The sequence below is a fragment of the Notamacropus eugenii genome, chromosome 6 (assembly GCF_028372415.1).
Source record: "Notamacropus eugenii isolate mMacEug1 chromosome 6, mMacEug1.pri_v2, whole genome shotgun sequence".
Classification (NCBI taxonomy): Eukaryota; Metazoa; Chordata; class Mammalia; order Diprotodontia; family Macropodidae; genus Notamacropus; species Notamacropus eugenii.
The window spans coordinates 124958415-124967264 of record NC_092877.1 but is presented as its reverse complement, the minus strand read 5'-3'; the positions used below and the strand labels follow the sequence as shown (position 1 = coordinate 124967264).

Sequence of the window (8850 nt, the reverse complement as noted above, 5' to 3'; positions counted from 1 at the left end):
CTCCCATAAATCTAGTTCTGCAGGGTGGAAAATATAAAATACATAGGTTTTCTTTAGGGAAAAATTATAGAAGGGAAATAAACTGAAAATAAAAATATATATTTTTTAAAAGACAGAATACTATGAAGAGGTAAGATATTCTGTTCTATTAAGATACTAATTTCTGAGACTCAAATGGAAGTGTAATTATATTTTGAATTCTTTTCAATCACAAACAAGGGATTCAGAATTGGTGGGTCTACATTTAAATCTCATTCTATTACTTGTTAGCCCTGTGACCTTACAAATCACTTCCCACTCTAATTCTCAATTTCTTCAACTCTAAAATGAGATGTTTGAGGTATATGATCTCCAAGATTCCTTCCAGTTTTAAATACTATGATTATATTCATGATACATAAAGAATAATTTTGATTATCCTTGTCAGGGCACATATTTAGGCTGTAAGTAGTGAATGGAAAGAAAGGCATATGAATGTCATTGAATATATCTCTGAACTGAAGTTCCTACTTGAAGAATCTTTGTGAAAGGCATATGAATGTCATTGAATATATCTCTGAACTGAAGTTCCTACTTGAAGAATCTTTGTGAACACTTGCAATAGACCAGGCACCATGGTTGCAACAGGTTATCTGAAACATCTTTGGAGTGTTAAGGGACTGTCAGGGCAATAAGAATCAGTCAATTGTGTGATCTATCAAGAAGATCCTAGGCTTCAATGAGAGTTAAAGATTCCACCAGTGGAGAGTTGCTAGCCCCAATATTTTCTGCTTTAGTCATTTTGTGTCTGTTGTGACTGTTGTATTCTATGGTGGGCATCACATTTTAGGAAAAATATTAGTGAGGGTCCGGAACAGGGTAAACAAGATAGTAAAGATCCTTGAGATTTTTTGTTTGTTTCTTTGTTGGTTTGGTTTTTGCTATGAAAATTTATTATTTTGACAGGAATTGAACTCATGATTATTGGCCTACAGACTTTAGTCACTACTCTTGCCCATGGTTTTTGGAGACATGGTCAAGCATCTATTCTGCTTCACTCTTATAGTTCCTGTCCCATTCTCCATAATCTTTCACTGAGTAATGAGAGCCTTCCCCTCTGCCAATTTATCTATCTAAATCTTAGCTTCCATCAGACACTTCAGTGTTCTCCTACTGCTTCCTACTTCTGTTACATATCAATTTTTTATTAGCCATGTTTGCCTTGTCCTTTCTATTTCATGGCTCTTTCTCCTTGTCACAAAAAGCAGAAGTAAAATACAAATTGAACAGTTCTGGCTTTTCTCTATCTTCATTATAATTTCCCATTCCAGCTTGAGAAGGGCTCCTATTTCCCTCTTTGACCTTCTTCTTTCCTCAATATAGTTTTTAAAAAATCATCTTCCTTAACTTTCTTGTCCTATGTCATCTTTTCTGAACTTTTACACTCCTGACTCCTAGTCTTATGATGTCACCATACTTTTGTATTCATGCTATTATCTGCCCTTGCTGCCCCCTACTGTATGTTTTATATATATATTTATATTTATAATTTACACATATTTATTAATTGATATATGAGTATATATAATTGATCTATATCTATATATCTGTGTATATATATATATATATATACATATGTGTGTATATATATATATATAAACATATATAAAATGTGTGTATGTGTGTATGTTTGTTTATTCACTTCAGTCTCTTTAGACCATTCTGTGCCCTCTTTGTTGGAATTTTCTGTCTTCAGAATTTCCTTTTGGGGAGCTTCTCATACCTTTTGGAATGTCTTCTCATGGATGAGTTTAATCCATGACCTATCTCAATCTTTTGAAATCTGTATTCCAAAATGTTGTTGTATGTCAAAATTATCTCACCTTCCTTTTCTCTAAAAAATTCTTAGATGGACTCATTACTTCCCAATAAAGATTTCAATAACTTCTTACTTATGCAACCAGTTCTTTACTGCTCAACTTAGGTGCAGAATAGAAATTCCTTTTGACCATTATTCTAATTTTTGGAGAAATGAAATCATTAAAACAAAGGAAATACAAGAACAACTACAACTGGCATTTACATTGTAAAGGGCTTCACAAATATTATGTCATTAGATACTTAAAACCACTCTGGGAGATAAGTTTCAGTATCCTTATTTTACAGATGAGAAATATGTTACAGATGAGAGAGAAACTTGTCCAGAGTCACTCAGCTAATAAGAATCGTAGATCAGATTTGAACTCAGTTCTTTCTGACTCCAGACCCAGGACTCTTTGCTTTGTACCAATATAAAGTGTTCTTTGTCAGTAAGTGGTTTCTAGGAGATGGATGAATCATAGACTTGTGCATTGACTCCTGTACTATGTCTCCATGCTGATGTTTTAATAGGTTTCCTGAAATCACCTATTTCTCCTTACTGTCTAGGTGGCCTGTATATTTTAGCTGCAATATCACTTTAATGTCTGATACCACAGCTTTACCTACATAATCTTTATGTCACTTCTGTCCTCTAGTTCCTGATTTTTGTCATATTTTTTTGTATATCTCGTATATTTCTCCTAAATCATCTTTACATACAATTCTACCTGTCCTCTCTTCTTTCACTCTTTATTTATCCTCTTTTTCTTAATAACTTATTTCATAACTTTTCTTTTTCCTTTCTTATCACTCACGTAGTCAATATACACTTATAAGGTCACTCTGTGTCAGTCATTATTACACTGTGGGAATGAAAAAAAATAAAAAGAAAGAATCCTTGTCCTAAAGAAGCTTACATTAAAATATGGGACAAAACATATATTTATGTACCTAAAAATGATATATACAAGGGAAATAGGAGGTGGTTTGAGGTCAGAGTGAACTAACAGCTGAGAGAAAGAATTCATGTAGAACATTGTACTTGAGTTGAATCTGGAACAAAAGTGGGGATTCTAGAAGCGTGGAGGAGGAGAGGGTGTATGCCAGAAATAGGATTATAGTCAATATAAAAGTAGCTAGAACAGAGATGGAACACCATTAATACTTCACAGGAAGTAGGCAAACATGGAATAAGTACAGTGTGTTCAAAGTGTAGTAATACATAAGAAAACTAGAAAGGTAGCAAGGAATAAGCTTGTGAAATGAGTTAAAAATCAAACAGTTTATATTAGATCACAGAGTAAACAAATAACTACTGGATTTTTTTACTTGTTCTTTTCTTTTTGACATCAGAGAAGAGGATGCAACTTGATCATACCCGATCTTCAAAAAAAAATCACAGATCATGGTGGGGAGAAAGAATTGGGATGCAGCAGTTCTTGCAAAATAATAATGAAAGCCTTACTTGGCTGATTGTTGGGCAAGTGGAGAGAGGGAGATACATGTGAGAGATTTTGTGGAAATAGAAGCAGCCAGCAGGTAGGATCTGTTGGGGTGAGAGTGAGGGAACCAGGATGAGGCTGAGATTGTTCACCTGACTTTCTAGAAGGATAGGGATACTATTAATAATAATGAAATAAAGAAGAAGAGTGGGGTTGGAAGGAATTAGTTCTATTTTAATTCTGTTGAGCTGGTGATGCTTCTGGGATATCTGCAGAAAATGTCAGGTAGCAATGCATAAGTACATCTGAGAAATCAGACATGGGACAGATCTAGGAGTCATCTGCATAGAGATGGCAACTGAACCCCTTTGGACCTCGATAATACTACTTTTTTTTAGTTTTTATCTTTAGTGACATTCAGAGAATCCTTCTATTGTTACTTTTCTTCCTGTATTGTAGCTACTTATATGATACCTAGCTGAACCCAAAATAGGAATTATTGAATCTGTAAAAAATAGAGTAGAGGGAGAGATACTTGTTGTGATATATAAGAGATAGAAGTCATTGGAGTTGAGTTTAGAAGCTGGAAGGCCAGAATTTTAAAAGAAGAAAAGTTTGTGATAGAAAACAAGACTGTGAGCTGGATATTAAATATAATGGAGCAGGGAGAGTGACCTAGCAGGGTCAGAGACAACAGTATCAAAATGTGGACTAGAGGGAGTGAATTTTAGAGGAGAAAAGTGGTGATTTCTCTAGTGGTAGTGGGAAGCAATGATTATACCAGCCCTTCTCCTCAACCTTCTGGATCAAGATATATGAGATAAATTGAGGTCATCTTTGGCAAGGGTACCAAAAGAAATAGTGTCTTCTGGATGAAGATTAATTTGAATACCAATGGATGCCAAAGACTTTGTATACTTTAGTCATATTTCTTCCTAGATCTTTAAGGAATGTAGTTTGTATCCTTGCAAATCATCAGGAGTTAATTGTCATTCTGACAAGTCTTGGGAGTTTGTCTTTTGTATGTTGAATACATACCCTAGGAAGACAATTGTCCCCTCTGTTGTTATAAGGTCAACAAGCAGCCTCAGTATCCCTCATTGGGGAACTGCCAACCTCTTCTAGTGGTTTTTCTTATGACCCTTTATGGATGATCTCTCACTTGATGAATTATGAAATCATCTTTATTCCTCATGAGGAATAGCTCCCTGTATCTAAGTTCTTGGCTAATAGGAAAGGTCGAAATAGTTTAAATGAGAGAATACTCACTGTACTAGGCATCAGAAGCCTTGGGGTCTGCTTCTGGCTTGGTTGTATGACCTTGCACACAGTTCTTAACTTTTCTCCTGAGTCAGGATACTTTTGGAGCTGAGGAGAAATAAATTAATCCTCCACCCTCCCACAATACCAGTCAGGACTGTTAATAGCAAGGAAATTGTGGTTCAGTCTTGAGGCACTTTGTGTTAACATTGCCCTAAGGTAGGTTGACATGGGAACCAACTGTGTGTGGATGCTTTAGGCAAGGAGAGTATAAAAGAAGGTTTTAGGACTTTAATGGACAGTTACTTAGACTCCAGGGAACCTCTCTACAAATGACTTTTAATCACCTCTTGGTAGTTTTGATGTTTTTATCTTCCTGAACATCCTGTCATTGGCTCCCATTGTCCCTGTTTCAGACCTACATATGAGCAGGATCAAAGGTGAAAACAATCTTTTAAATTAAAAATTAAATTAAAAAGTTATTCATATGTCCCCTCCACATGTAAGTTAAACCACTTTAGAAAGAAAAAAATAGATAAAAACCATCAGTGAGAATGTTAAAAATAGTCATTGAGTTTCCCAAGGTCTCCAGAACTCTCTCCCAAAATCCTAAAATGAGATCTGAAGTACAATTCCTTTCTTTGCAAGATTCTCAGTTGGTATTGTGGGAGTATAGGGGATTAGATGTCACCTCCGAGTTCTCCGAGAATCCTTTCTCTGCCTTAGTATCCTAGTATTAATATAGAAATGATGATATCCACCCTCTCAAAGTGTTTCTTAAAATTCAATGACTTACAAATTTATAAGAACACAAATCATTCCTCAATTAGTAAATGGTCAAAAGATATGAACAGTTTTCAGAGAAAGAAATTAAAGCTATCTACAGTCAAACGAAAAAATACTCTAAATCACAATTGATTAAAGAAATATAAATCAAAACAACTCTGAGGTACCACATCACACTTGTCAGATTGGCTAATATGCAAAACAGGAAAATTATAAAGGCTGGAGAAGATGCAGGAAAATTTGATCACTATTGCATTGTTGGTGAAGTTATGAACTGATCCAACCATTTTGGAAATCAATTTGGAACGATGCCCAAAGGGCTATAAAATATGCATACTCTTTGATGAGGTAATACTACTTCTAATGCTGTATTCTAAAGAGATCATATGAATGGAAAAAGAACACACGTGTACAAAAATATCTATAGCAGCTCTTTTTTGTGGTAGCAAAGAACTGGAAATTGAGGGAATACCTATCAATTGGGGAATGGCCAAACAAGTTATAATGTATTTATGTAATGGAATGCTATTGTGCTATAAGAAATAAAGTGCAGGAGGACTTCAGAAAAAGCTGAAAAGACTTATATGAACTGATGCTGAATGAGAACTGAACCAGGAGAATATGACACACAGTTACAACTACAACCACATTGTCTGATGACTTACTTGGATAGACACTGCTCTTCTCAGCAATGCCAGGTTCTAAGACAACTCCAAGAAACTCATGATGGAAAATGCTAGCCACGTCCAGAGAAAGAATTACAGAGTCTGAATGCAAATTTAAGTATACTATTTTCTCGATCTTTTGCTTTGTTTGTTGTTTCTTATGGTTCATTCCATTGGTTATGATTTTTCTTTGCAACATGACAGTTATGAAAATATGTTTAATATGAATGTATATTTAGAGCCTCCAGGAGCAGATCCTTCCTCCAGTGTCTAAAGTCTGACAAGTAGATATGTTAGAGCTTGGCCCAGGAACATTATGCCAGGTCATTGCAGGTCTTGTGAAAAGCTCTGAGGTCAGCACTGAATCCTCAAGCATTAGTGGCAGTATCTCAGAAGACCCTGGGTGTGGGGAAAAGAAAGGGTTCACCTTGAGCCGTTTGCCTACACCTAGCTAGAGAGGTCAGAATTGTGGCCAGGGGGCTGAAGCCAGCAGTACTGCATGATTCCAATCCTTCAAGGGTTGACCAAGTTCTGAGATATGTGGGAGAGCTCCAGAGGCCTCTTGCCCCAGGTACTGCACATTCTGGAATTGGGGTAAAACATACTGATTGTCAGTTCTGGGCAAGTGTGTCAGCATATAGAGCAGGTGCTGTGCAGCCCTACTATCTTCAGGGATATTTCAAGCCTCAGATCTCACCCTGTCCTCTTCCCACTCGATGGCCTTAAAGATTTGAAGGACCACTTGGCTGAAATCATGACCCACCTACAGAGTGTGGAGGGCAATCCCTTCTTGCCCATCTCCTGAAGTGAGTTCTCCTCTGCTGGCTGGAATCTTTGTGCAGTATTTGGGATTCTCCCGGGCTATCCTGTCTCCTATTTTTTTCCACCCAGTCCAAGCAGACAGCAATTTTGTTGGCTCACAGGCCTCCCTCAGATTCAGCTCTATTCTTTCAGTGTCTGAGACAGCTTGTACCCAGCCCTGAAATACATACTAGACATGGAGCAGGAGGACCTCAGGGCTCAATATGGGACTCAGGGTGATTTTGCTGACCTTACCATTAGCACTGAAGTTGTCACATTGCTTTCAGTGGTACTGTGATTCCAATCTTCTAACTGCCAGGCACTCAGTAAATGGTGATGATTAACTATGTGATCATAGGCAAGTCCCTTAACATCTCTGAATGTGACTCCTTACTGGAAGTAATAATACTTGCACTGCCTACCTCACAAAGTGGTTGTGAGAAAAAATGTGATGTTATAATGTGGTGTGGACACTCTAAGGGGGCAGGCTGTGATGACAGGCACTGAGTCCTCTCCTTGGTGTCTTGTTTCTTGTCTAAAAGAAGGAGGGCCAGAATGATGAGATGGTGGGCGGTGGGTTTTCTCTTCTGGGGAGAATAGTTTTTGACTCAAGATATTTTGCTCTTTTTAATAGTAACCTTGCAAATAACAAACTACAAATTCCACCCATTGTTTACTTTCGGGTGTGACCTTTGTGACAAAACTGAGTAAATCTTAAGTTTTCTTCCATGGGAAAGCCACAATGTCCATCGCCCCTCCACCACCACTCCTGATCCACTCCTCCAATATTCTCTTCTTTAGGCTAAACATCTGCAGTCCTTTTGACTAATTCTTATTTGGTATTTATTTATTCATTTGTTTGGTTGGTTGGTTTATTTATTTGTTTGTTTATTTAGTATTTTCCATGTAAAGGGGTCATCCCCTGACTACTTCTTAAAGAAACTTATTCCCTGAATGAGTGAGTGAGTACCCAAAAAAGCCTTACCCTAAAAGGCTAAGGTCTCTTATTGCATCCTGGGCCATCTCCAGTCATCCTGATGAATGTCTGGTCACTGGATCCAGATGGCTTAGGAGGAGAAAGTGAGGCTAGTGACCTTGCACAGCCCTCCCACATTCAAAACAAAGTTAAGTGCAAGTCATGTCATCATTTCAAACACAACCTGTGAGTGCAGAACTGTCTGAATGGGAACTCAACTAGCTGGGTAACTCAGCTCATCCTCTCTCTCAACCTCTACCTCTCTCTTTCCTTCTCCTCTCCAAAAGAAGGTAAATTTTGATGGCCAGAAGCTGTCTAATTAACTTAGAGTTTACTGGCTAAATTTCTTGTCTTTCTTTCTCTCTTGTCTTTCTTTCTCTCTTATCTTTTCTTTCTTTCATTCATTCTCTCTCTCTCTCTCTCTCTCTCTCTCTCTCTCTCTCTCTCTCTCTCTCTCTCTCTCTCTCTCTTTCTCTCTCTCTGCCTTGTCTTTCCTAAAACCTTATGCCCAGTGCACTCTGAAGCTCATAGATTGAACAACAATGGGTCCCTACCCAAGCTCCACTCAATGGCTGTTTTTGGACCCTCCTGACTTAGAGTGATTGTCAATAGTAAGTGTTTGTCTTTGAAACAGTAACCCTGAGGGTCCTGAGGGCCCTACAAGTTTTATTTATTTATTTGTTTGTTCTTTTCTATTTAAAGGGATCATCTCCTGACTACTTCTTAAAAAGGTCTATTCACTAAATGGACATTACCTCATTTTAAGTGAGTACCTGAAAAGACCTTAGCCTAAAAGGCCTAGGTCTCTTTTGCATCCTGGGTGGTCTCCAGTCATCCTGATGAATATCTGGTCACTGGATCCAGATGACTCAGGAGGAGAAAATGAGGCTGGTGATCTTGCACAGCCCTCCCGCTTTCAACACAAAGTCAAGTACAAGTCATGTCATCATTTCTCTGATGTCTTGGTCCTCTTCAAAAACAAAGGATCAACACAACATATGTAGAGGCTGTATCAGTTAGCATGATGTCTTTCAAGGGAAGGGGAGGAAAGGGCAGAAGATATGGAACCCAAAAGCTTGTA

General features: G+C 37.6%; 1 pseudogene; it reads left to right on the top strand.

The window, feature by feature from the left end:
* Window positions 1-5521: 5521 nt before the first annotated feature.
* LOC140512120 (UPF0739 protein C1orf74 homolog) lies at window positions 5522-7091 on the top strand (annotated as a pseudogene).
* Window positions 7092-8850: the final 1759 nt, after the last annotated feature.